At 45.8% G+C, this 26652-nt stretch overlaps 1 protein-coding gene and 1 long non-coding RNA gene across 2 annotated transcripts in view; one reads left to right on the top strand and one right to left on the bottom strand.

The window, feature by feature from the left end:
* The window catches only part of LOC132209895 (ral guanine nucleotide dissociation stimulator-like 1), a 48659-nt gene that overhangs the window by 4410 nt on the left and 17597 nt on the right, over positions 1-26652 (top strand). The gene's annotated exons all lie outside the window — the stretch shown is intronic.
* LOC132209916 (uncharacterized) lies at positions 11667-25511 on the bottom strand. The gene is made up of 3 exons (XR_009446091.1): positions 25364-25511; positions 22236-22388; positions 11667-12809 (listed from the first exon to the last, which is right to left on the bottom strand). It is a non-coding gene; the product is annotated as an uncharacterized LOC132209916 (long non-coding RNA).

Here is a 26652-nt window from a genome sequence, read left to right as displayed (position 1 = left end):
AAGAATAAGTACACAATCAAAATATTAGTAACTGCAAGTGTGGCCAGAAGAGAGCTGCAACTGGAAAGGAGCAGATTATGATTTATTCATAAACAGCACTGAGGCAGAAGTGAAGACTGGGAATATTATTGGTGATAAAGGGAATACTGTGATATAAATCAGCTCAGGACAAAATGGGCCAATGGTGGTTATGAACACTTTTATTCTTCCTCGGGGGTTTGTAAGTGAAGGTGAAAAAAACCCTCGAATAAGAATTGAGTTTGTAACTGAAAGTGAATACAATAGTTTCCTTCTTTGCCAAATACAGAGCTCAGAAATTGAGTCGCTGGTCACAAAGGCTTACAGAATAAATGAATGGACAGAGATAGAGAGACTTACCGGGAACACCAACAATAGCGAGGATGGGATAGTAACCCGCCTGAATAACCATCAGTACAGCTTCTATCCACAATGTTAATGGCGCCCAATTGATAGAAAGATAGTAAAGGCCAGAGGATAAACCCCTGTCCATTGTTGGAACATTCCAATCTATTCCTCTCAGTTTCTTATACATTGTTGTCACATTCCCGGCTGTGGTTCTGAGATTCTGATCCATAATTTGGAACATCCCAATCTGCTGTTCACAGATTCTGATCTCTCCACATCTCTGGAGCTGCTGATCCCAATTGTGTTGAATATGCCACGGCCACAGATACTGTGGGATAACGCATTGGGAGAAACCCCTTATTAATAGAAGAGGAAAACCCTCCAGTGACACAGTTAGTATCCATGGAGACTGACATTAATTCGAGTCACTGAACAAACAGCTCCCGTTAACCCCTTCCACTCTGACACTTTTAATGTAACAACAATACCTGGTTTGGGTGACATTGCCTACTGTTGGACTCAATGCCCATCTCCAATTCATCTCACAATGATAGAGACAGAGGAGAAAGTTGATACTTTCTCTGCACAGGCTCGATGATTCTGCTGTGTTATCCACATGTGATGATGTATGTAACCATTTTCCTGAGAGCCAAATGAGAGGTTGTTATTTCACCGAAGTCTCCTCCACCACAACAACTGCCAATCCAAACACTGTCTCTGGCCACAACTGCCTGGAGAAAGGCAGGAAATATGGGTTTTGCTGAACTTTCCTCTCACTGTCCTCATAAGGCAACATTTTGTCTTTAACACAATATTTTCAAGAATTTGCTTCTAAAGTTGCAAACAAATTTTTTGCAGTTTATACAGCCTTTCCTGACCAATCTTTTAGCCTGAGCCCAAAAGTAAACATTACATTTCCAATAGCTTTGCTTATTGGGAGGAAAGGGTCAGAGACAATATCTATGTGATTGATTAAGAAACAGTAAGGAAGAGGGGACAGTGGCTGTGCAGTCTGGACAGGATGAACTTGATATTGCCCAGTAGGCAATTTCTTCTTCAGAGACGGAATAAAACAAAATGCAGAGAAAGAGACAGAATAAATTTGGCTGAAGGAATGGCGACTGACAAGGTGAACAAAACACGATAGGTTGCAACGGAACAGAGGAGAAATGATTTTATATATACTGTTTAATCAGCGTATGTGTGTAGACATATAAGAGTGTTCACACATGCTCAACACATTCAGGGTTATTAATGAAGATATGATGAACACAATATGGCACAGACGATGTGACCTTGTCTTGTTTGTGACTTGTTAACGTTGCATTCAGTGGAGGGAACCCATCTCTCCCATTCACAACTTTATTTACTCCCATTGTACATCTGCTTCTCTTTCAACACAATTAAAAGCTGATTTGTATTTTGCACCGCACCCCAACATCCTCTGTTTTCTGTTAGCTCTCCTCCACCTCTCATAAGGTATTAAAAAGGCCATTTTCTGAACCTGTTCAGTTCTTAAGAAGGGTCTCGCTGGACTTAAAGCCTTAACCCTGTTTCTCTGTCTCCACAGATGCATCTCGACCTGCTGAATTTCTCCAGAAATGAATCAGCACTGACTGAACTTTCAACAAAACAAACAACTGTGCATGCTGGAAATCTGAAAAATGAAAAATTGCTGGAGAAACTGGGAGCTTTGAAAAGGCATCACTGGATCCAACAGTTTAACTTTGCTTTCACTCTACAGATGCTGCCAGACCTGCTGAGTTTCTTCAGCAAATTGTGTTTTTGAATAAATCCCGAAAACGTGTGTCAAAGTTGCTCAAACACCCTGTCCAACATGGATCACCAAACACTGAGAAGTGAGTGACAGTGCAAGGTGAAAAAATTACTTTGTTCTGAAACTACATAACTCTAGCCTCACTGACACTACAGAGCTCTTAATCATGGTCAGGGAGAGAAACATTCACTTTAAAAACCTTCCTACAGTGTGGAAACAAGCCCTCCAGCCTAACAAATCCACACCGACCCTCACAGCATGCCATCCAGACCCAGCCCCCTATTACTCACCTAATCCACACAATGGGCAATTTAGCATGGGCAATTCACCGAGCCTGCACAGCTTAGGTCTGTGGGTGGAAAGTGGACCACCCGGAGGAAACCCACGCAAACACGGGAGAACATGCAAACTCCACACAGACAGTCACCTGAGGGTAGAATTGAGCCGACATCAGAGGGGCTGTGAGGCAGCAGTGTTAACCACTGAGCCACTGTGCCACCCACAGATGTCCCTACTGGAAAGGAAAAGGTTCAGATGAATATGTTAAAGGGTTTTGAGCAATGTGACAAGTTGGAGATTTGACACCATGGAGAGACTGTCAGAAGAATGAGAATATTAAAATGGAAGTGTTATCACATCAGAAAATAGAGTAGGTCACTGCGTACAAGGGCAATGGGGACTCAGTCTGAACTGGGGAGCATTACATTGCACTTATTGCAGCTCAAAACTGGGCATCCATGTGGTGATGGAAACCACAGCAGCAACTGCAGAAGCAGAATTGTATTCCACCAGAACCTGTGACTTTTTGTCCGGCATAATCCCTCAGTCTATGATTACCATGAAGCTGATTAATGGTTCAGTGACGAGGGCAGGCAAACATGCTGGGGTCAGAACCATGTGTACCTGAAACTGATGCCAACCCGTTATAGATACTGCATTCGACTGCTTGCATTACAGACAGCAGAACTGATACATTACAGACAGGGTGGAATGATTGCAAGATCAACAGACCAACTATCCTGCTACAACCAGTCATAAATGGTGATGGGGGCAGCAGGAACTGCTGATGCTGAAGGCTGAGATAACAAGCTGTGGAGTTGGATGAACACAGCAGGCCAGGCAGCATCAGAGGAGCAGGAAAGCTGATGTTTCAGGTCTGGACCCTTCTTCAGAAAAAAAAAGTAGGGGAACAGAGCTTTGAAATAGAGAGAGGGGGAGGCAGTGATAGAAGATAGATAGTGGAGCAGATAGGTGGAGAGAGGATGGACAGGTCAAGGAGTTGGGGATTAAGCCAGTAAAGGTGAGCTAGGTAAGGAGATTTGACGGGGGTTGGTCAGTGAGGAGGGAGGGGCGGGTAGTGGGATGGAAGACGGACAGGTCGAGGAGGCAGGAATGAGACTAGTAGAGGTGAGGTTAGTGTAGGTGGGAAGCAGGGGTGCGGGTTGGTCAGTGAGGGGGGATTGTAGGTGCTCCACAAAGCAGTCTCCAAGCATCTGAGATAACACGGTGTGAAGCTGGATGAACACAGCAGGCCAAGCAGATTCAGGGGAGCAGGAAATTTTGACGTTTCAGGTCGGGACCCTTATTCAAAAATGGGTGAGAGGAAGGGGATTCTGAAATAAATAGGGAGATAGGGAGGCGGATAGAAGATGGATAAAGGAGGAGATAGGGTAAAAGGAGACAGACAGGTCAAAGAGTTGGGCTTAGAACCAGTGAAGGCGACTGTAGGTGTGGAGTTAAGGGGAGATAGGTCAGTCCAAGGAGGATGGATAGGTCGGGAGGGTGTTGGGTGAGGATAGTGGGTAGGGGATGGTGGTGGGGCTTGAGATGGGAGGAATAGTTAGGGAGGCAGGGACTAGCTGGGCTGGTTTTGGCATGTGGTCGAGGGAGGGGAGATTTTGAAGCTTGTGAAATCCACATTGATACCCTTGGGCTGCAGGGTTCCCAAGCGAAATATGAGATGCTGTTCCTGCATCTTTCAGGTGGCATCATTGTGGCAATGCAGGAGGCCCAGGATGGACATGCCATCTGAGGAGTTGGTGGGGGTTGGGGGTGGAAATTGAAATGGTTCGCGACTGGAAGGTGTAGTTGTTTGTTGCGAACAGAGCATAGGTATTCCGCAAAGTGGTCCCCAAGCCTCCGTTTGGTTTCCCCGATGTAGAGGAGGCCACAACGGGAACAGCGGATACAGTACATAACATTGACAGATGTGCAGTTGAACAACTGTTTGATATGAAAAGTCTTCCTCGGGCCTGGGATGGGGGTGAAGGGGGAGATATAGGGGCAGGCATAGCACTTGCTTCGGTTGCATGGAAACATGCCGGGGGTGGTGGGGCTGGAGTGCAGTGTGGAGCGGACAAGGGAGTCACAGAGAGAGTAGTCCTTCCGGAAAGCAGATAAGGGTAAGAACGGAAAAATGTCTTTGGTGGTGAGGTCGGATTACAGATGGCAGAAATGTCAGACGAAGATGCGTTGGATTTGGAGGTTGGTCAGGTGGTATGTGAGGACGATGGGTATTCAGTTTTGGTTATTATTGCGAATAGCGGGTGTGAGGGATGAGTTGGGGGAAATGCGGGATACACGGTCGAGGGTATTTTTGATCACTGTGGAGGGGAAGTTGCGGTTTTTGAAAAAAGACGACATCTGGGATGTTTGGGAGTATCATAGACCGAGACATCTTTGTCAAAGAACATCAGTCTCCTTTGCTTTGTGCAGAACATCTTCTGTTTCTCCAACCTGACCTTACAATTAATATTCCTCAGTTCCTGAATCATTCTGATCAATCTCCTTTCAATCACTCCACAGACCCTCACATCCTTTGTGCACACTACCTGTTTGTGCAGACCCGAATGCTCTGTGTTCAAGTGGGTGATGTTATCACACACGGGCAATTGCTCAGTGACATCACCCTGAATCCTGGGCATTTCATGAACTGTGGGTTTCCTCTGACCCCAGTGGTTCTGATATCTTTTGAGCTGCAGACTCCAGCATTTGATTTTAAAGTTGAAGACAATGAAATTATTTCATTATTTTTAACCAGTAATGTACACATTTTGTAGCAGAGATAATAGGAACTGCAGATGCTGGAGAATCCGAGATAACAAAGTGTGGAGCTGGATGAACACAGAAGGCGAAGCAACATCTTAGGAGCACAAAAGCTGATGTTTCGGGCTTAGACCCTTCATCAGAAAAGCGGAATGGGGAGAGGGTTCTGATATAAATAGGGAGCGAGGGAGAGGCAGATCAAAGATGGATAGAGGAGAAGATAGCTGGAGAGGCAAAGGCGGCAGAAAAACTGCTCAATGTCCTAACGTGACTGCCATTCGTGGATGTGTGGGTGAATGAGGACAAAGGTGAGCCCCTTACTGAGGACTAACCGTTTGACCTCAGTCAGTGGGACGTCTGGGGAGATGGTGAAAATTCGGCAGGGCTCAGCGTGGCTGTGTCCTCTGGGGCTGCTGACTGTGGACTGTTTGGCCTGCAGTGTTCATCCAGCTCCACGCTTTGTTATCTCATGTACATATTTTGCTTCACGTGCTGTTCTCAGTTATCTGACTCCGGCATTGGTGTGATGTAAATCATGTCCCACTAACTTGAGTATTTTGCAGAGGTGACAAAGAAGGTTGATGAAGGCAGAGAGGGTAAACATTGTTTGGATGCACTTCGGAAAGGTGTTTGAAAAGGTTCCTCATGGTAGACTGGTTAGATCACATGGAATCCAGTGGAAGCTAGTGGTTTGGATCCAAGTCTGGCTTGAAGGCAGGAGGCACAGAGTGGTGGTAGAGTGTTGTATATCGGACTGGAGACCTGTGGTGTGTCACAAGAATCAGTGCTGGGACACTGCTTATCCAAACTTTATATAAATCATTTAGATGGAAGCATAGGAGGGATGGTTAGTAAGTTTGCAGATGGCCCCAAAATTCTTGTTGTTGTGGACAGTGAGGAATGTTATCTCAGAGTACAACGGGACCTTGATCAGATGGGCCAATGGGCCAAGGAGTGGCAGAGTTCAGATAAATGTGATGTGATGCGATTTGGTCAGGCAAGCTAGGGCAGGACTTATAAGTTAATGGGAGGGCCTTGGGGAGTGTCACCAAACAGAGACATTGGGGTGCAGATGCATAGTTCCTTGAAAGCGGAGCCACAGTTAGACAGGGTGGCGAAGGCGGCATTTGGCATGCTTGCTTTTATTCATCAATGTATTGTGTATCGGGGTTTGGGTGTTACGATGCAGATGTACAGAACATTGCCACTTTTAGAATACTGCACTCAGTTATAATATCCCTGCTACAGGAAAGTTGTTTAACTGAAAGGTTTCAGAAAAAAAAAGACTTACAAGGATGGTGCTTGGAATGAATGGTTTGAGCTACTGGGAGAGGAGGCTGAATAGGCCGGAACTGATTCCCTGGAACATTATAGGCTGAGGCGTGACCTTACAGAGGTTTATAAAATCATGAGGGGCTTGGATGGGGTGAATTGTCAATATCTTTTCCTCAAGGAAAGGAATCCAAACCTGAGAGCATGGGTTTAAGTTGAGAGGCGAAAGATTTAAAAGGGACCTGAGGGACAGTTTTACATGTAGAGAATGCTGCATGTATGAAGGAGGTGGTGCATTCACAGCTCTTCAACAGCATCAGGATTGGGAAATGAATCGGAAGGGGACAGAGGGATACGGGCCAAATGCTGGCAAATGGGACTAAAATAATTTAGGATATCTGGTTCGAATAGACAAGTTGCAGCAATCAGTCTGTTTCCATCCTTTATATCTCTACAGCTCTTGGATCTTAATTTGCAATTCTAAATTACCAGATTGTAATTGGAATGTTTGGAGTCGAAGCCAAACCATTTGTGACTTATTCAATGTACTGAACTTAATATCCAGCATCATGCTGCTCATTTCCATGAAGGGCGGGGAGTGACGTTCAGGATGTTGGAGTGGTTTGGGGACCAGAGTTCATATATTCCAGGTCAGATGGATTAGTCTAAGAAATTCTGTTTGTAACTGTGACCCAGTACTTCCTGACAGGGATATTACTTGATCAGAATTAGAATTTGTTTCAAGTATTTGATTTGATTTGGGAAGAGGCAGGCATTCATTGCTTTGCAAACAGTTCAGTTTGCTTAGTGCACAGAATAGAACAGCACAAAAATCAGACCCTTTTAGCAACTGCAGGCACATTGACACTGCAGGCAGTTACACATTCCAAAGAAACAGACAGGGTGGGATGGGTTTGGAGGGCAGGGGATGGTGATTCGCCTTTTTTTTTGTCACAAAGAGTCACATTTATCAAGGGAGGTAGACCCACCATCTTCAGCGGGTGGTTCCTTGCGGCCGTGCACTGCCTGAGAGGGCGCTGGAAGCAGAATTATTCATGGCCCTCAGGAGAGAGTTGAATGATGAGAGATTTACAGGGCATCGGGAAGGACTGGTGAAGTTACCCGGACAAACAGCTGATGCAGACAGTGACAGGCTGAAGCACCTTCCTCTGTGCTGGGACATTCTCTGAGTGTGCAGTTCTGTACCGATTGTTGCTGCAATCTCACTGACCCGCTGCTAGTCATGGAGCTGGTTGTTGAGGCTTGTTAGTGACGTCAGCTTTGCGCTATCTCATCTGATTGGTACATTTCCGATGATCTACATTCACTACGAAGATTTTTTTATAGAAAAGTGATGCAAAAGCACTGGTGCAAACTGACTTGTTTGCCCTGGTTAAGAGGCCCAGGTAACCATCCCAACACCCACAAACGAAGCTGCATTAGAACAATATTCCAACGAGCCACCACACACTGCAGCACAGAGGAACTATGCAGAGCAGAGGAAAATCACCCACACAGCGTATTCAAAAAGAATGTGTACCCTATGAACACAGTCCGCTGATTTCTCAGCAACAAACCCAAACAAACAGACAAAACGGGCTCAGAAACCATAACCACTCTCCCCTACATCAAAGACATTTCCGAAATGACTGCCAGACTACTCGGACCCCTTGGCATCAGGGTAGCCCACAAACCCACCAATACACTAAAACAGCAGCTAATGAACTTAAAAGACCCTATACAGATAACAAATAAAACGAACGTCATCTACAAAATACCTTGCAAGAACTGTGACAAACACTACATTGGACAAACTGGCAGGAAGCTAGCCACCAGGATACATGAACATCAACTAGCCACAAAACGACATGACCCACTATCACTCGTATCCTTACATACAGATAAGGAAGGACACCACTTTGATTGGGACAACACATCCATCCTAGGACAAGCCAAACAGAGACATGCACGAGAATTCCTAGAAGCATAGCATTCCAACCGGAACTCCATCAACAAACACATTGACTTGGAGCCAATCTGCCATCCCCTGAGAAAAAGAACAGGAAATGACATCACCAACCCAAGGAAACCTAACCAGATAAATAGAAAGCGGGACATAACACCAGCGCTTCGTCGGAGGCTCACTGATGATGTTACTAGAAAGGTGACGAAACGTCTGAAAACTAACCTTCCAGCTCAGCGAGCAAACTCACATCCAGGAGCTTTCTCCATCCTCTCCATGCATTGTTGTGGTATTGTCGTGTTCCCAGGAATGGTGCAATCTTATTAAACCAATTTTAAAAGCAGACTGATCAAAACTTTAAAAATACTAGGCATAAACACCTTGTTATCTCAGATTCTCCAGCATTTGAAGTTCCTACAATCCTTGAAGAACTATATGCTGGGATATGCTCAATGCTCTGGAACCATAATCATGGAATTCCTACAGTGTGGAAACAGGCTCTTCAGCCCAACAAGTCCACACCAAACCTCACAGCATCCCAGCCAGACCTATAACCCTCCTAATGTACCCCTCCCTGAATACAACAGGCAATTTAGCACAGCCAATCCACCTAACCTGCACATCTTTGGACTGTGGGAGGAAACCCACGCAGACACGGGGAGAATGTGCAGACTCCACACAGGCAGTCACCCAAGGCTGGAATCGAACCCGGGTCCGAGTGCTGTGAGGCAGCAGTGCTAACCACTGAGCCACCGTGCCACTGAAATGCTTTCTCTCAGTACTTTCACCCAACTTTCTCTAAATATGCTTGTTTCAAGGTAAATGTTAATCTCTCCTTTTATGCATGTTCAGCACTTGCTCTGAATGTTATCACCTCATCCCTGGTACATGCTGCACCTTCCCACCAACACCCTCCCTGAATATTCACACAGGGCATCAGAAGTAAAAGAAAATCACCTGCTAACACTACCTCATTACAAATAGCATTTCAGAAAAAAATGCTATCGAAGTATTCACTAGTTTTGAATTTGATGATGATGAGTTGGATGTATTGAATGAGAGATTTTGGGAACACTGTGAGCCAGGAAAGGATATGGTGTATACAATGCACATTTTTCATTTGAGTGCAAGAACAACCAATCAGACAGGTGTGCATGTGACTGCTTCATTTTTCTCAAGTCGAGGCCTGTGAGTTTAATCAGATTACTGACTCACTGATGTGGGACACAACTGCGAATGACCAAGTCAGGTGGCATATTACGCCAAAAGCCAATTCTCACATTAGCCAGACCAATAGATATTTGCACATCTCGCAGAGTGAAATAAAAATGCTACATCAAGATGCAGAATTGCCTGTCCACAAAGTACATTCTTGCTGTCAGTACTCTACATGCTTTTCAGCACCTGAGACATGTTCTGCTCAGGGCCTGGCACAATATCTCTGCCTTACCCTGGCATTTTTGCACTTTGATGTCTCAACTAGAACCTAATGTCTCACAGTGCTCCTGTCTTGCCTGGTTGCTCATCACAGGCATAAGTCAGGCAGCTTAGCATTGTTATTACCAGCAGTCAGTCAAGGGCTGGTCAGCAGCTGTGGCAACTAATGCATTTTTTTCAACCAAATGGTCACATCTACAAGTCTCAGGGAAACAGTTCTCAGTCAGGGCAAGGGAGACAGGATTCAGTCAGGGGATCCTGACACAGCATGTCCAAGGAATCATTCGATATCAGCCCAGGGACTTTGACACTGTCAGTCAGCCATTTGGGGCAATCAGGATCAGGGAATCTGTATCACTACAGTACAGAGAGGTGGCCACACTCACTACTAATTATTCTCAAAATGCTGCAATAGACTTGTTGAGCCTGAATTATGTTCATCAATCCAAGCTGACCCTCTCCATTCCTGCCATTGGAGGTCAGTTTGATGAAATTCTCTAGGTTTTCGGGAGGTTCAAGTCCATAGCTCCCTGAAATAGCAACACAAGTAGATAAGATGGTGAAGAATTTCGCTTTCATGGTACACAGCATCAGGATATGGTCAACTTGGATGTCTGGTTCATAAGTGGCATGTCAGAGCATGCACTGTTAGTACGAGAATAACTATGGTTTCAACCACGAAATGGCCACAACTTGATCAAAAGAGAAAGTGACCATCAAGCAGTTTGAACTGTCAGCTGTCAAATAAATTAAGAGAGAGTTAAACGTATTTGCAGGAGTTTTTTTTAATTTTTTTTAAAAAATTCATTCATGGGCTGATCACATCACTGTATAAGAATGGCAGTTTCCTTCCCTAAAGGCCATCAGTGAACAGATGGGTTTTTTCCAAGAAAGACAATGGATTGACAGTCATCATCAAATTCTTATTTCCAGATGGATTCACACCTAGGTCCCCGGACCAGTATCTCAGGCTCTAGGGAAGTGATGGACAGAAGACTAAATAGAAAATACGTACTAGGAATCACACAATGTCTTGGTTTATGTTTCCATCATGAGATCCATCGCTGCTATGGACACCAGGTAAAGAGCTGAAGAGACTGCAATGCCCCCAGGCAGAGTCACAGCGGTCACCAGGTTTCACAGGCGACTGGGAAAATGCAATCAGGGATTATAGGACATGACTCATCCCAATCCTATGTTTGGATTTAAAACTTTCCTTTGATTTTTAATCTACAAAATGAAAGATTACCTTGTTTCCAATAAACAAACATCTGTGGAGAGCAACAGAATCCGTCACTGTAAAGGTGCGCAGACCTATCTAACAAATAAAGGGCCATTGAATTCATCACAGAATTCCTACAGTGTGGAAGATGGCCATTCAGTCAATACCAACCCTCCAAAGAGCATCCCAACCAGTCTCACACCGTACCCTATCCCTGCAATTTGCACACAAGATACTGTGGGCAATTTAGCATAGTCAATCTACATAATTTGCACATTTTTGGACTGAAACCAGAGCATCTGGAGGAAACTCACGCAGACAGTGTCTGGGTTAGACACTCTTCGTCAGGTCAGTGCGGACTTGATGGGCTAAGTGGTCTGCTCCCATACTGGAGGGATTCTCTGATCTCCAGAAACAAGCCCAAAACACATGGTTTTTGAATCTACTATAACAAATGTGTGGAGCTGGATGAACACAGCAGGCCGAGCAGCATCTCAGGAGCACAAAAGCTGACGTTTCAGGCCTTGTCCCTTCTCTAGGCCTGAAAAGTCAGCTTTTGTGCTCCTGAGATGCTGCTTGGCCTGCTGTGTTCATCCAGCTCCACATTTTGTTGTCTTGGATTCTCCAGCATCTGCAGTTCCCATTATCACTGATACTATTTTTGATTCTACTGTTAGCTATATTGAAACCAAATCAACTTATTCAGAAATTTGCTGGTAGTTAACCAGTCCTGATAAACGAGGAAATCCCTTTTCACATATCGTGCAGGTGGATAGTCTTTAGTCAGTGTGAATGTGTCGATGTGTTGTGACAACGTGACTATTTCCAAGCTCTACCTTACACAACTGTTAGTGTGACATTTTATTCACAATACCAGCACCTTTAATTGAGCAGGGATCAGTAACATCTGTACAAACAGCCCAAAACCATGGTTCATTTGCTAGTGAGAGTGACAGCAAAGTCCTTCAACTGTGGTTGTCTGTGAACTCGCTGGTGTGTTAACAGTTTGGATGACAATGAATCCCTTCCCACACTCAGAGCTCATGAAAGGTCTCTCCCCAGAGTGAACTCGCTGGTGTATCAGTGGGGAATTCCAGTCAGCAAAGCCTTTCCCTCATGCAGAACAGGTCAATGGTCTCTCTCCAGTGTGCCTCTGGTGGTCAGTTTCTAGCTGGGATCGATGAAGAAATTCCTTCCTGCAATCTGCACATTTCCACACTCTCTCCCAGTGTCACTGCACTGGTGTTTGGACATTTCAGATGAATCTTCACAGACTCTTCAACATACACACCATGTGCTTTTCTCCCCACTATGAGTGCTGCTTTTTCCTTCAATGTTCAAAATCCTGAGAAAATTGGGTTTGTGATAAACAAAGTGACTGTCAGACCTGGATGTGGAACAGTTTGAATTGTCCGACTGCAGACTATACTTTCAAACAGAAAGTAAGTGTAGCGAGTAAGAAACCAGAAGGACACACACATTGTGAAACTGAGAAATTCTCTGGACATGTGTGGAGCAACACTTGGGGAATATGCTAGATCACCATTAGAACAAATTCATTCACAAATATCCTCCAGGTAAGGGATCCAGTCAGTGTTTGCATCAAACTACCAAAAGAGAGAGGTGGGAGAGCCAGGGAGGAAGGACAGTCATTGTATAGATCTGTAACTCAATCTTTTGATCCCTCTGAAAGACTAAGAATAGTGCAGAAGTAAAATTGTGGAAATCTGAAATGAAAACAAAAAAGAATGCTTCGTCAGAGTTGTACAGCACAAAACAATCCCTTTTGTCCCAGTTGTCCACGCTGACCAGATATCCCAAATTAATCTAATCCCATTTGCAAGCATTTGACCTATATTCTGCTACACCCTTCCTATTCACATACAACATTTAAAAGGTATCTGGATGGGTAACTGTACCAGCTTCCACCAGTCCCTCTGGCAGCTCATTCTACACAAGCACCACCCACTTTCCCTTTAAAAAAACAAAATTTGCTGGAAAAGCTCAGCAGGCCTGGTAGCATCTGTGGAGGAGGGAAAAAAAGTTAACATTTTGGGACCGGTGACCCTTCCTCAGAATCCGAAACTCTTCTCTCCTCCAGAGATGCTGCCAAACCTGCTGAGCTTTTCCAGCAACTTTGTTTTTTTTTTCAGATTTACAAAATCTGCAGTTCTTTTGGTTCTCAGCTTAAGCCAGTGTTATTAGTTCTAGTCTCCCCTAACCTGGAGAAACAATCTTGGCCACTCACCCTACGCCCACCATAATTTTAACAACGTCTATAAAGGTCACCAGTCAGCCTTCAATGCTTCAGGGAAAATAGCCCCAGCATATTCAACCTCTCCCTACAGCTCAAAACTTCCACCTCTTGCAACATTCTTGTAAATCTTTTCTGCACCCTGCTAAGTTTGACAGCATCATTCCTATAGCAGGGAGACCAGAACTGAACACAGTATTCCAAAAGCAGCATCATCAATGCCTTGCTCAGCCTATAACATGACCTCCCAACTCCTACACTCAATGCACTGACCAATAAATGCAGCACAGCAAATATCATCTTCACTACCTTCTGTACCTGCAATTCACCTTCAAGGAACTGTGCACATGCACCCCAAGGAGTTTCTGTTACATAACAATCCCCAGGGCCTCATCATTAACTGTTTAAGTCCTGCGCTGATCACAATTACCATAATGCAATCGCTCACATTTATCTGAACTAAAAACTTATTTCTATCACTCCTTAGCCCATCAACCCATCTGATTACGTTCCCATTGCACTTGGAGGTAAACTCCTTTGCTGTCTACTACAACAATTTTAGCGTCATCTGCAAACTTACTAACCATTCCTCCAATATTCATTCCACATGATTTGCATCAATGATAAAAAAAGCAGTGGACCCAGCACCGATCCTTGCAGCACACTGCTGTTCATAGTCCTCTAGAATGAATCCGCTCCCCCCCAACCCACCATGATCCTGTTTCCTACCTTCAAGCCAATTTTGTTTCAAATAGCTAACTCTCCCTGGATCCCATTTGATCTAATCTTGCTAACCAGTCCATCATGTGGAGCTCTGGTGAATGCCTTGCTGAAGTCCATATAGACAGTGTTCACTGCTTTGCCTTCTTCAATCTTCTTTGTCACTTCTTCAAATAAACTCAATCAATTAAGTGAGACAAGATTTCCTACTCACAAAGCCATGTTGACTATCCCTAATCAGTCTTTTCTTCTCTAAACACATGCAAATCCAGTCCCTCTGAATCCCCTCCAGCAATTTACCCACCACTGACATCAGGCTCAACGGTCGATGGTCCTCTGGCTTTTCCTTAAAGAATGGCACCACATTAGCCACCCGGCCTTCTGGCACTTCACTAGTGTCAGTGATACAAATACCGCAGCAAGGGGCCAACAATTATTTCCCCAGCTTCTCCCAGAGTTTGAGTGTAACACCTGATCAGGTGCCAGGGACCTATCCACCTTTATGCATTTTAAGACATCCAGCACCTAGATCTCTGTAATAGAGATACTTCTCACGACTCACGATGTATGTTTCCAAGCTTTCTCCCTTCCATATCCTTCTCTGCAGTAAATACTAATGTGAAATACTCATTCACGATCTCAGCCTGCAGTTCCACACAGACAGCCTTGTTGATCTTTAAAAGGCGCCCTATTTTCTCCCTAGTTGCTTTTTTGTCCCAAATGAAGTTTCAGAATCTCTTGGGATTTCCCTTAACTCAATTTGCCAAAGATAGCTCATGTCTCCTTTTTGCCGTCCTGATTTCCCTCGAGTATACTCCTACTGCCCCTATACTTCGAGGGATTGACCCAATTCCTGTTGTCAATACCTGACATGTGCTGCCTTCTTTTTCTTGACCAGAGCCTCAATTTCTCCAGTCATCCCGTATCCCCTACATTTACCAGCGTTGCCCTTCACATGAACAGAAACATATTGTGCCTGGGCTCTCCTTATTTTAGTTTTGAGGGCCTCCCACTTTCCAAGCATTCCCTGACCTGCATATTACCTCTCCCGATCATCTTTTGGAAGTTCCTGCCCAATAATGTCAAAGTTAGCCTTACTTCAATTTAATACATACTTAGAATTTTGAAATGTATAAGTTTTATATTTAAACTGATCACATCTGCCTGCATCTGGCATATACTCCTCTAAACCCCTCTTATCTATGTCTTTATTCAAATGTCTTTTAAACAACGTGACTGTACCTGTATCTACCACCTCCTGAAAGTTCATTCCACACATGGACAACTCCATAAGAATAAAAATATCCCTCATGTCTTTTTAAATATGTCTTTCTCCTCTCACCTTACACACATGTCCCCTTGTCTTGAAATCACCCAACCTTGGGAATAAACCCTTGCTATTCACATAATCTGTGCCCTCATGATTTTATGAACCTCTAAGGTCACTCCTTAACCCGTTATGCTGCAGTGAGAAAAGTCCTAGCTTTGGCTGTCTATTTGAGAATCAAGCCCTCCAATCCTGGCAACATCCCAGCAAGTCTATTCTGAACTGTCTCCAGTTTAATAATAATGTCCTTCCTGTAACAGGGCAACCAGAGCTGCACACAATACCTCAAATGAAGCCTAAACAATGTCGTATACAACCTCAACACAACATCCCAACTGAGACTCAGAGGTCTGAGCAATGAAGGCAAGTGTGCTAAACAACATATTAACCAGCCTGACTACTTGTCTACATAAACTTCAAAGTAGTATGTACCTGAATCTCAGCATTTCTCTGTGCCACAACTCTACCCTGGGTGCAACCATCAATTGTACAAGTCCTACCCTTGTTCATTTTACCGAAATACAATATCTCACATTTATTCAAATTGAACTTCATCCTCCACTCAACTCATTGACATAATTCAACAAGATCTCGCTGTCATCTTAGATAACCTTCACTAACCACTAATTCTAGTATCATCTGCAAACTTACTAATCTTGTCCCTTAAATTCTCATCCAAATCATTAATCTAAATGAGAAACAAAAGTGGCCCCTGCACCGATTGCTGTGGAACACACTGGTCACAGAACTCCACTCTGAAAAATCCCCCAACACCACATTCTCTCTGACAACTAAGCCAATTCCGCTTCCAATTAGCGAGCTCTTCCTGAATCACGTGAGATCTAACTTTACTCATCAGTCTACCATGTGGAACCCTGTCAAAGGCTTCACTCTCACTCTGGGAGGTGCTGCAAATCTGACCCAATTCCCCCGCCATTTGTCCATCATTCCTTGAAAAGTTAAATCCCAACTCTCTTCTGAGAATAACTGCTAAATCTGCATCCAGCTGCCATTCAGACTGTTCCAGATCCTGGGAACTTGCTGAGTCAAACAAACAATCTTCACATTTTCACCCTGCATTATTTGCCAATTAGCTGAATGTTGTATTCTATGGTTACCAAACATTACTACTACAATGGAAAATTCTCTCAACTTCTGTTAGCTCTCTCCAAACCAGAGACCCACCATAATTTTAATTGACTTATGGGATGTGGTCTTTGCGGCACAGACTAATATTGATTGCCCATTTTTATTCAATTTTGAGAAAGTGGTACTTTCTATTACTGCTGCACTCCATCTGCTGTAAGTACACCACTGTGCTGTTTGGATGATAATCCGCCCTGGAGCCTCACCACCCTCCCTATTGCAGGAATCATACCTCAAACCTCACTACCCACCCGATCATGCCCTCGAGCCTCACTACCTGCATTACTGCAGGCATCACCCTCGAGCCTCAACACGCTTCGCATCCCTGGAATCCCTCTCCAGCCTCACGACCTGCCTATCGTTAGAATCCCCCACTAGCCTCATAACTCACACCATCTATTCAGATTCCTCCAGTCTCACAAACCACCTTATCTCTAATCTCCTCCAGCCCACAAACTGCTCCCACGATGAAGCATTCCACTCCCGCACATCCCAGATGTCCAAGTTCTTCAAGGACCGCAACGTTCCCCCGACAGTGGTCGAGAACGCCCTTGACCGCGTCTCCCGCATTTCCCGCAACACATCCCTCACAGCCCGCCCCCGCCACAACCGCCCCAAGAGGATCCCCTCGTTCTCACACACCACCCCACCAACTTCTGCATACAACGCATCATCCTCCGACACTTCCGCTATCTACAATCCGACCCCACCGCCCAAGACATTTTTCCATCCCCACCCGTCTGCTTTCCAGAGAGACCACTCTCTCCGTGACTCCCTTGTTCGCTCCACACTGCCCTCCAAACCCACCACACCCAGCACCTTCCCCTGCAACCACAGGAAATGCTAGACTTGCCCCCACACCTCCTCCCTCACCCCTATCCCAGGCCCCAAGATGACTTTCCACATTAAGCAGAGGTTCACCTGCACATCTGCCAATGTGGTATACTGCATCCACTGTACCCGGTGTGGCTTCCTCTACATTGGGGAAACCAAGCAGAGGCTTGGGGACCGCTTTACAGAACACCTCCGCTCGGTTCACAATAAACAACTGCACCTCCCAGTCGCAAACCATTTCCACTCCCCCTCCCATTCTTTAGATGACATGTCCATCATGGGCCTCCTGCAGTGCCACAATGATGCCACCCGAAGGTTGCAGGAACAGCAACTCATTCCGCTTGGGAACCCTGCGGCCCAATGGTATCAATGTGGACTTCACCAGCTTCAAAATCTCCCCTTCCCCCACCGCATCCCAAAACCAGCCCAGTTCATCCCCTCCCCCCACTGCGTCACACAACCAGCCCAGCTCTTCCCCTCCACCCACTGCATCCCATAACCAGTCCAACCTGTCTCTACCTCCCTAACCTGTTCTTCCTCTCACCCGTCCCTTCCTCCCACCCCAAGCCGCACCTCCATCTCCTACCTACCAACCTCATCCCACCTCCTTGAGCTGTCCGTCTTCCCTGGACTGACCTATCCCCTCCCTAACTCCCCACCTATACTTTCCTCTCCATCTTCGGTCCGCCTCCCCCTCTCTCCCTATTTATTCCAAAACCCTCACCCCATCCCCCTCTCTGAAGAAGGGTCTAGGCCCGAAACGTCAGCTTTTGTGATCCTGAGATGCTGCTGGGCCTGCCGTGTTCATCCAGCCTCACATTTCATTATCTTGGATTCTACAGCATCTGCAGTTCCCATTATCACAAACTTCTTTAGCTCTATAATTGTCTTCAGCCTCACAAATCTCTCTTTGTCTGAGGTCTCCTCCAGCCTCACAATCTTCCCCCTTTCTGTAATCTCTTCCAAGCTCACTTTTCCCTATTTTTGTAGTCTTCTCCAGTCTCAGAACCCTTCCTGTCTCTAATATCGTCCCGCCTCACAAATGGATGATACAAGAAGGATATTTCTTTCCTCTGATACAATCCTTATTTTTATACAACCACTTGATGGCGGTGCTTTCACTTTCCTGGGCTTCAGGCCCCAGAATTGAGGTAAACCGCATTACGTCTATACCTCCCTTTTCTCCCGAAAATACTGACCAATCATGAGACATTTATTCTAATAGCTCATATTCTGAAATGACTTGAAATATTGCTGGGTATCTTCCTATGTGAACTGCCTCGGAGGTCTACAGTACAGAAAAAGACTTTGTGGCCCATCCAGCCAGTGCCGGTTAAAAATCACCTAACCGTTCTAATCTAATTTTCCAGAACTTAGCCCATAGACTTGTCTGCGTTGGCATCACAAAAGTGTGTATCTAAATATGCCTTAAACGCTATGAGGATCTCGGTGCCTACCACCCTCACAGACAGTGAGGTTCAGTGCCATTGTCACAGCATGATGACATCACAGACAGGAACAGAGACGAGCTGAGTCTGTGCAAACCAAAGATCCCACACACACTGTGAAGGACGGGAGGGTCCCTGATAGGGGGCAGAGGAGATTTAACAGAATGGTTTGTAGGGAGGGGGTTTTTAGTTGCATGGTTAGGGCTGTTATTATAATTTCATGTGACTTAGACATTGCTGGTACATATTGAGAATAACCATCTACAATAGATGGACTCTGCTTCTCAACCTCTCCCCTCGCCTGGGGTGTGGTAATCTTCAGGTTAAACCAGCCCTATGGTCAGGTAGGACTACGGTGACTTTACCTTTGGCACAGTGATGCCACTTTCCTTCGGTGGTGTAGAGGGGAATGTTGAATGTGGTGGATGTGACACCACTCTGACAGTGCTTCACCTGGAGGATGTTACCTTTCTTTAATATTGTTGGGGCTGTACTCATGCAGGGAAGTGGAAAATGTGCCAACACAATCCGGATGAGTGCCTTACACACAGGAAACAAAAAGTCATTGGAGAATCAGGTGCTTGGAGAAACTAAGATTGATCTCCTTTTAACAAAGGATTTTGAGGGGACCTTAATAGGTAGTGTTTACAAAAGATAAACATTAGGATGGCAAAATGTACACTCAACTGGCCATAAGAAAGGACTACAGGACATATATTGAAAGTCGTAGGAAAGATCTATTGAGAGAATGGAGTAATAAGAGAGAAATTTTACATGGCAAGTGGGAACGAGCAGGAACACAATGAGAATATCCAGGTGCTGATGAATTAAGTAATTCTGTCAGTTTCGTGTTACAATTATTGAGCTTCCCACCTGAAAGTCCACTTGTAATACTCTGTAACACAAATTCATAAAATACATCACTGACAGTCTGGTTAGAAATTCACAACATCCCCTCCTCCGGGCCAAGGATAACTGTGCATTGTTCCTGCTGCACATTATTCCTTGTGGGGGTCCACAGTTGATTCAGGGGAATAGCACAGTGCTATTCCGACCAGATTATTTGACCTGGGAGTACTCAGCATTGACTCTGACGCCTGGAAGTCTCATGGCTCCTGCTGATTACGATGTACCATCCTCCCTCTGTTGATAAATCGGCAGCAGTATTATCGCTAGATTATTGATCCAGAGACCGAGATAACATTCTGGGGACCTGGGTTCGAATCCTGCCATGGCAGATGGTGAAAATTGAATTAAATAATGATCTGAAATTAAGAGTCTACTGATGACCATGAAACTGTTGCCAATTATCAGGAAAGACCCATCTGGTTCGCTTATGTCCTTTCAGGAAATTTGCCATCCTTACCTGGTCTGGATGACATGTGACTCCAAAACATAGCGATGTGGTTGACTTTATTGCCTTCCAGGTAATAAATGCTGGTGCAGCCAGCAATTTCCACATCCCAAGAGTGAATTTTAATAAACAAAAACTCCTCCATGTTGAACAGCTCTTGGAGAAAGCACTGAGAGTGTGAACAGCACTAAATGTACTCAATGTCCACCTTCAGGAGTAATTTGCAGGAGGATTACCAATCAGGCTAGTCGGGTCCTAAAGGACAAAGCTGCCTGGCTGGGACTGCAGCAGGTGGTGACGCACCAAACGGGGAAAACATAGCTGATCTCATCATCACCAATTTCCCAGCTGCAGAGGCATCTGTCCGTGACAGAATTGATAACAGCGCCCACCGCACACTCCTGTGGAAACAAAGCCTCATCTTAAACTTGATAATACCCCCCCCCCCATTGCGTTGGGTGGCACGAACTTTGGCTGAAAGGAAGAGACACAGGAACTCCAAACCTGATATCTAAGAGGCTTTGAGAGAGACTACAACAGTAGCAGACCTTCTCCAGCACAATCTGTAACCTCATGGCCCAGCATACCCTACAGTCAGCCATTGCCATTGACCCAGGAGACAAACACTGGTTGAATGGAATAGTATCGGAGTACATGCCAAGAACAGCACAAGGCAGACTTAAAAATAAGGTGCCAACCTGGTAAAACTACCAAACAGGACTACCTGCATGCTAAATACCATAAGCAGCAAGAGTTAGAGCTAAGCCACCCCATAACCAATAGATGAGATGTAAGCTCTGCAGTTCTGTCACACCCAGTCGTGAATGGTGACGAACAATTAAACAACTCACTGGAGGAAGCATGCCAAAAATCCCCATCCTTACTGACAGAGGAGCCCAACCTATCCATGCAAAAGACAAGTCTGCAGCAATCTTAAGCCAGAAGTGTCAACTGGATGATCCATCTCAGCCTTCTCCAGAGGTCCCCAACATCAGAGATGTGATTTTTCATCCAATTTGATTCATTTCAAATAATATCAATAAATGGAAGAATTGTGCAAAGGTTATGGGTCCTGACAACACTGGCAATAGTACCGATGACTCGTGCTCTAGAGCTTGCTAGCCACCAAGCCAAACTGTTTCAGTCCTGCTACAGCACTGGCATCTACTGCCAATTTGGAAAATGGCCCAGGTCTGTTCAGCACAAAAACACAGCAAATCCAACCCGACCAATTTCCCCTCAAGCAGTCTACTCTCTATCGTCAGTAAAGTGATGGAAGGTGTTGTCAACAGCAGTATTCAGCAGCACTTACTCAGCAGTAACCTGCTCAGTGACACCCAGTTTGGGTCACGGCGGGCACTCGGTTCCTGATTTTATGACAGACTTGATCCACAAATTCACAAGCAGCTGAATCCCCGATGTGAGGTGAGGGGAAACAGCAGAGCCCTGCACAAAAACCACTTATTTTCACTTCAGTGACAATGACCCAACAACAACACCTCAGTTTCAGCTCATTTGCTGAACCTCTCATCTATTCCTGTGTTACCTCTAGACTTAACTATCCAAACACACTGCCAGTCAGCCTCCCACATTCAACGGCCCTGAAACCTCAAGAATACCTAAAATTCTGCTGCACACAAGTTCATTTGTACCAAGACCTGTTCACCATCACTGCTGTGCTCCCTGACCCACAAAGGCTCCTATTCATAAGCAACAATTTAAAATTCTCATCCTTGATTTAATTCCTGGCTGTGATGAGCCCTATCTCCCTGCACTACACAACCTTCAAGGCTTCGACAATTCATTTAGTTTCAGACTCCAACAATGCGCTTTGTCATTGCTTCACGACTGGAGGCTGTTTCTACAGTTGCCAGGCAACATGGTCTGGAATTCCTATGATAAGCCTCTTAGGTTTGCTTTCCTTCTTTAAGGAGTCAGGAAAACCTGCAAATTTGGTAACTTTTTGGTCACCTGATCTAATATGGCCTTATGTCAAAAGTTACTGGATAATATTTTTGTGAAATTCTAAAACATGATAACAATACAAATTGTTTGTTGATTTGGACACACCATCAGCTCTTCAGTATCGCTAGATGACCGAGCTGAAACTTCTCAAACGGCCGCATTGTGGGAGCACCTTCATCATACGAACTGCAGCAGCACACAAAAGTTAAATATCACCTTCTCCACAGGTAACAGGGCTTTGGCAACGATCGCTGGTATCTGTGGAAGGAGAAACAGTAAATGTTGCAGAAGTGCAAAATGAATGACGAGAATAAAAATGCTGTCGAATTTGTTGGTCTGAAATGGAAGAAAAATGCACTCTCTTTCTGGGAAATATTTCCTGGCTGTGAAAGATACCATTCAAAAATTAATCTGGTAAAACAGCAGCAGATGGTGAGGGGGTGGGCAGCAGTGGAAAATTTATTTACAAAAAAGCTAAAGGAATTAACTATAAAATACTGCAGAGATCAAATATACCCATCATTAGAGACTGACACCGACAAAGGTGATCAGGGAGCACAGACCTGAGTAGGAGCAGTGCGAGCTGCTATGATCCCACACTCTGGGAAAGAAATCCAGAAGAAACAAACACTTGGATAAGAGATAATGGGAACTGCGGATGTTGGAGAATCCGAGACAACAAGGGGCGGAGCTGGATGAACACAGCAGGCCAAGGAGCATCAGAGGAGCAGCATAGGTAACGTTTCGGGCCTAGACCCTTCATCAGAAATCGGGGGAGGGGAAGAGGATTCTGAACTAAATAGGGAGAGAGGGGGAGACAGATTGAAGATGGAGAGAGAAGATAGGTGGAGAGGAAACAGACAAGTCAAAGAGGCAGGCATGGAGCAGGTGAAGGAGAGTACAGGTGGGGAGGTAGGGAGGTGATAGGTCAGTCCAGGGAGGACAAACAGGTCAAGGCGGTGGGATGAGGTTAGTAGGTAGGAAACAGGGATGCAGCTTGAGGTAGGAGGAGGATATACAAGAGACGAAGAACAGGTTAGGGAGGTGGAGACAAGCTGGGCTAGTTTTGGGATGTGGTTGGAGGAGGGGAGATTTTGAAGCTTGTGAAATCCACATTGACACCATTGGGCTGCAGGGTTCCCAGGCAGAATATGAGCTGCTGTTCCTGCAACCCTCGGCAGGCATTGCTGTGGCACTGCAAGAGGCCCAGGATGGACACGTCGTGAGGAATAGGACGGGGTGTTGAAATGGTTCGCGACTGGGAGGTGCAGTTGTTTATTGCGAACCAAGCGTAGGTGTTCTGCAAAGCCGTCCCCAAGCCTCCGCTTGGTTTCCCTGATGTAGAGGAGGCCACAACAGGTACAGGGGATGCAGTATACCACATTAGCAGACGTGCAGTTGAACATCTGCTTGATGTGAAAAGTCATCTGCTTGATGTGAAAAGTCTTCTTTGGGGCCTGGGATGGGGGTGAGGGTGGTGTGGGGGCAGGTGCAGCAATTCCTACAGTTGCGGTTGAAAGTGCCAGGTGTGGTGGGGCTGGAGGGGAGTGTGGAGCGGACAAGGGAGTCATGTACAGAGCGGTCCCTCTGGAATGTTGACAAGGGTGGGGAGGGGAAAGTGTCTTTGATGGTGGGGTCGGATTGCTGATGGCAGAAGTGTCAGAGGATGATGCGTTTGATCCGGAGATTGGAGGAGTGATGTGAGGATGAGGGGGATTCTTTTTCGGTTGTTATTACAGGGACGGGCTGTGAGGGAGGAGTTGTTGAAAAATGCAGGAGACAGTGAAGGTCGTTCTCGATTACTGCCGGGGGGGGGGGTGAGTGGGGACTGGGGTTGCGGTCCTTCAAAAACAAGGACATCTGAGATGTACGGGAGTGGAACCCTGGGAGCAGATGCGGCGGAGGTGAAGGAATTGGGAATAGGAGATGGCATTTTTGCAGGATGGTGGGTGGGAGGAGGTGTATTCTAGGTAGCTGTGGGAGTCAGTGGGCTTGAAATGGATATCGGTTTCTAGATGGTTGTCCAAGACGGAAACAGAGGTCTAGGAATGTGAGAGAGGTGTTAGAGATGGTCCAGGTGAACTAAAGTTTGGGGTGGTAGGTACTGGTGAAGTGGACGAACTGCTCGAGCTCCTCATGGGAGCACAAGGCAGCGCCGATACAGTCATCTGTGTACTGGAGGAAGAGGTGGGGCTCAGGGCCAGTGTAGGTACAGAAGAGGAATTGTTCCAACAAAGAAGCAGGCATAGCTTGGGCCCATGCGGGTACCCATGGCCACCCTCTTCATCTGTAGGGTGTGGGAGGAGTTGATAGAGAAGTTGTTGAGGGTGAGAATGAGTTTGGCAAAGCACCTAAGGTGGGGGGGGGGGGGGGGGGGTGGTCAGTGGAGGGGTACTGATCAGACCTGCAGGACGGGAAATAGCGTAGGGCTTTTAGGCCATCTGTATGGGGAATGCAGGTGCTCATGTGGTATACTGCATCCGCTCTACCCTTTGTGGCCTCCTCTACATCAGGGAAACCAAGCAGAGGCTTGGGGACCACGTTACAGAACTTCTACACTCAGGTCACACGAAACAACTGCTCATCCCCACTTCCCTAACCTGTTCTTCCTCTCACCCATCCCCTCCTCTCAACTCAAGCTGCACCCCCATTTCCTACCTGCTAACCTCATCCCAACCACTTGACCTGTTGATCCTCCCTGGACTGACCTACGGAGTAGGTCCCCGCCACACCTACACTCACTTTTACCTGCTCCATCCCCACCTCTTTAACTTGTCTGTCTCCTCTCCACCTGCCTCTCCCTCTCTCCCTATTTATTTCAGAATCCCCTTCCCCTCCCGCATTTCTGAAGGGTGTAGGCCCGAAAACGCCAGCTTTCCTGCCCCTCTGACGCTGCCTGTCCTGCTGCGTTCCTCCAGCCCCACACCTCGTTCTCTCACTTTCAGCCAGAGGCGGCGGCGCATGCGCCCAGCTTGAGCTCGGCCATGCCAAAGTTTTAAAGCTGCCGCGCATGCGCCCCGCGGATCATTGCCCCCAATAAAGATGGTGGCGGTCACACGGGCCTATCGTCATCTGAGGCATTGATTTGTTTTCTGCAAACATGAGTCTGGGAGTTTCAAACGTGTGTGTTTTCCGACGTGCACTAAGTGTTTGTAAAACTTCCAAACCCATACGAATATCACTCCCCTCCCGCTTTCTGCCGTTTTGCTTTCTTTACCGCGTCCTGCTCTTACCTCCGTTGCACAAATCTTGGTCTCAGCGAAGGAGCTAGGCCCGAAACATCAGCTTTCCTGCTCCTCCGATACAGCTTGACCTGCTGTGTTCATCCAGCTGCACACCGTGTTATCTCAGCGACTCTGGACCGCTCTAATGGATGATCACGTGGTTTGCACCGATCCCGCCCCTTTTTCATCCCGATTGGCTAAAAGGGCAGGGACTTCCGCCCGGCCCTGAACTGCATCTCTGTGCTCATATTGGTCCCGCACTGACATCAATCACCCAGACGCCATTGTTAGCTGGAGCATGTGCAGTGCTTTGTGTTGTCATTGTCAGAAGCAAATGATCGTCGTCACAATGTTGCATTTTGAGACAAATGAGCCTGAGAACTGGATGAGAAAGATTGTTACATTAGCGACCCTGGGGTTTTAAAAAGTCGCTCTGAGGAAGGGGCACTGCACCCGAAACATGATCTCTTTTTTAACCTTCACAGATGCTGCTAGACCTGCTGAGCTTTTCCAGCAACTTTGTTTTTGTTCCCGATTTACAACATCCCAGTTCTTTTGTTATTTTTTAATAAGTCGCGTTTGAAAAGGCTTCCTGCAGCTCAAAGCTAAAGATACTCTTGATACCGCTCTGTCAGTGAATAGAGAAATGGCGGTGAAATAAGGGTAATAAATACAGATATAGCAGTCCTCAGGTAAGATGTAAAGAGAATAGCTTTGAATATGAAGAACATCACGTGGTGAAGTGAGGTGAGTGTTGTGCATATGAACTGTGATTGGGCAGAGAGGGAGGTTAATCAAAAAAGAACAAGCAGAAAGGAGATTCTCATGAAAGGTCTGTGCAATGGAAAGCAACGAGAATCAGAAGATAAAAGCTCAAGACGGAGTTTGAAGACCAAGGCTGCAAAAACTTCAATGAGTTGTTTAACTGCTAGTTATTGGCATAAGCAGCATAAACCACACTCAACTGGAAATAGCTGTCTGAGTTTGTCACTGTAGTTTACTTCATAACAGACAAACTCCACACTTTGTCTCAATAAAGCTGGCAGTTGGTTCACAAATTAGTTCTGCTGCCAAGTCTGTTCCTGTTTGAAAAGGGGTATAGGTCACATTTAAGTCGACAGTGCTAAATCTCAATCCAGGCTGGCAGCCATGCTCCACTCCGTCACCACTGACTCCATCCCTGCCCCTGGTAACTGGCTGGCAACACTGCTCACAGTCATGGTGCAATATTTCACCCCAAGATGAGCTTCTAACCACATTACTCACCCCCACACCCATTACCACAAAGACCACATACA

This window comes from Stegostoma tigrinum, chromosome 8, assembly GCF_030684315.1.
Source record: "Stegostoma tigrinum isolate sSteTig4 chromosome 8, sSteTig4.hap1, whole genome shotgun sequence".
NCBI classification, from domain to species: Eukaryota; Metazoa; Chordata; class Chondrichthyes; order Orectolobiformes; family Stegostomatidae; genus Stegostoma; species Stegostoma tigrinum.
The sequence above is the reverse complement of the archived record's forward strand: the minus strand, read 5'-3'. Positions and strand labels throughout refer to the sequence as shown.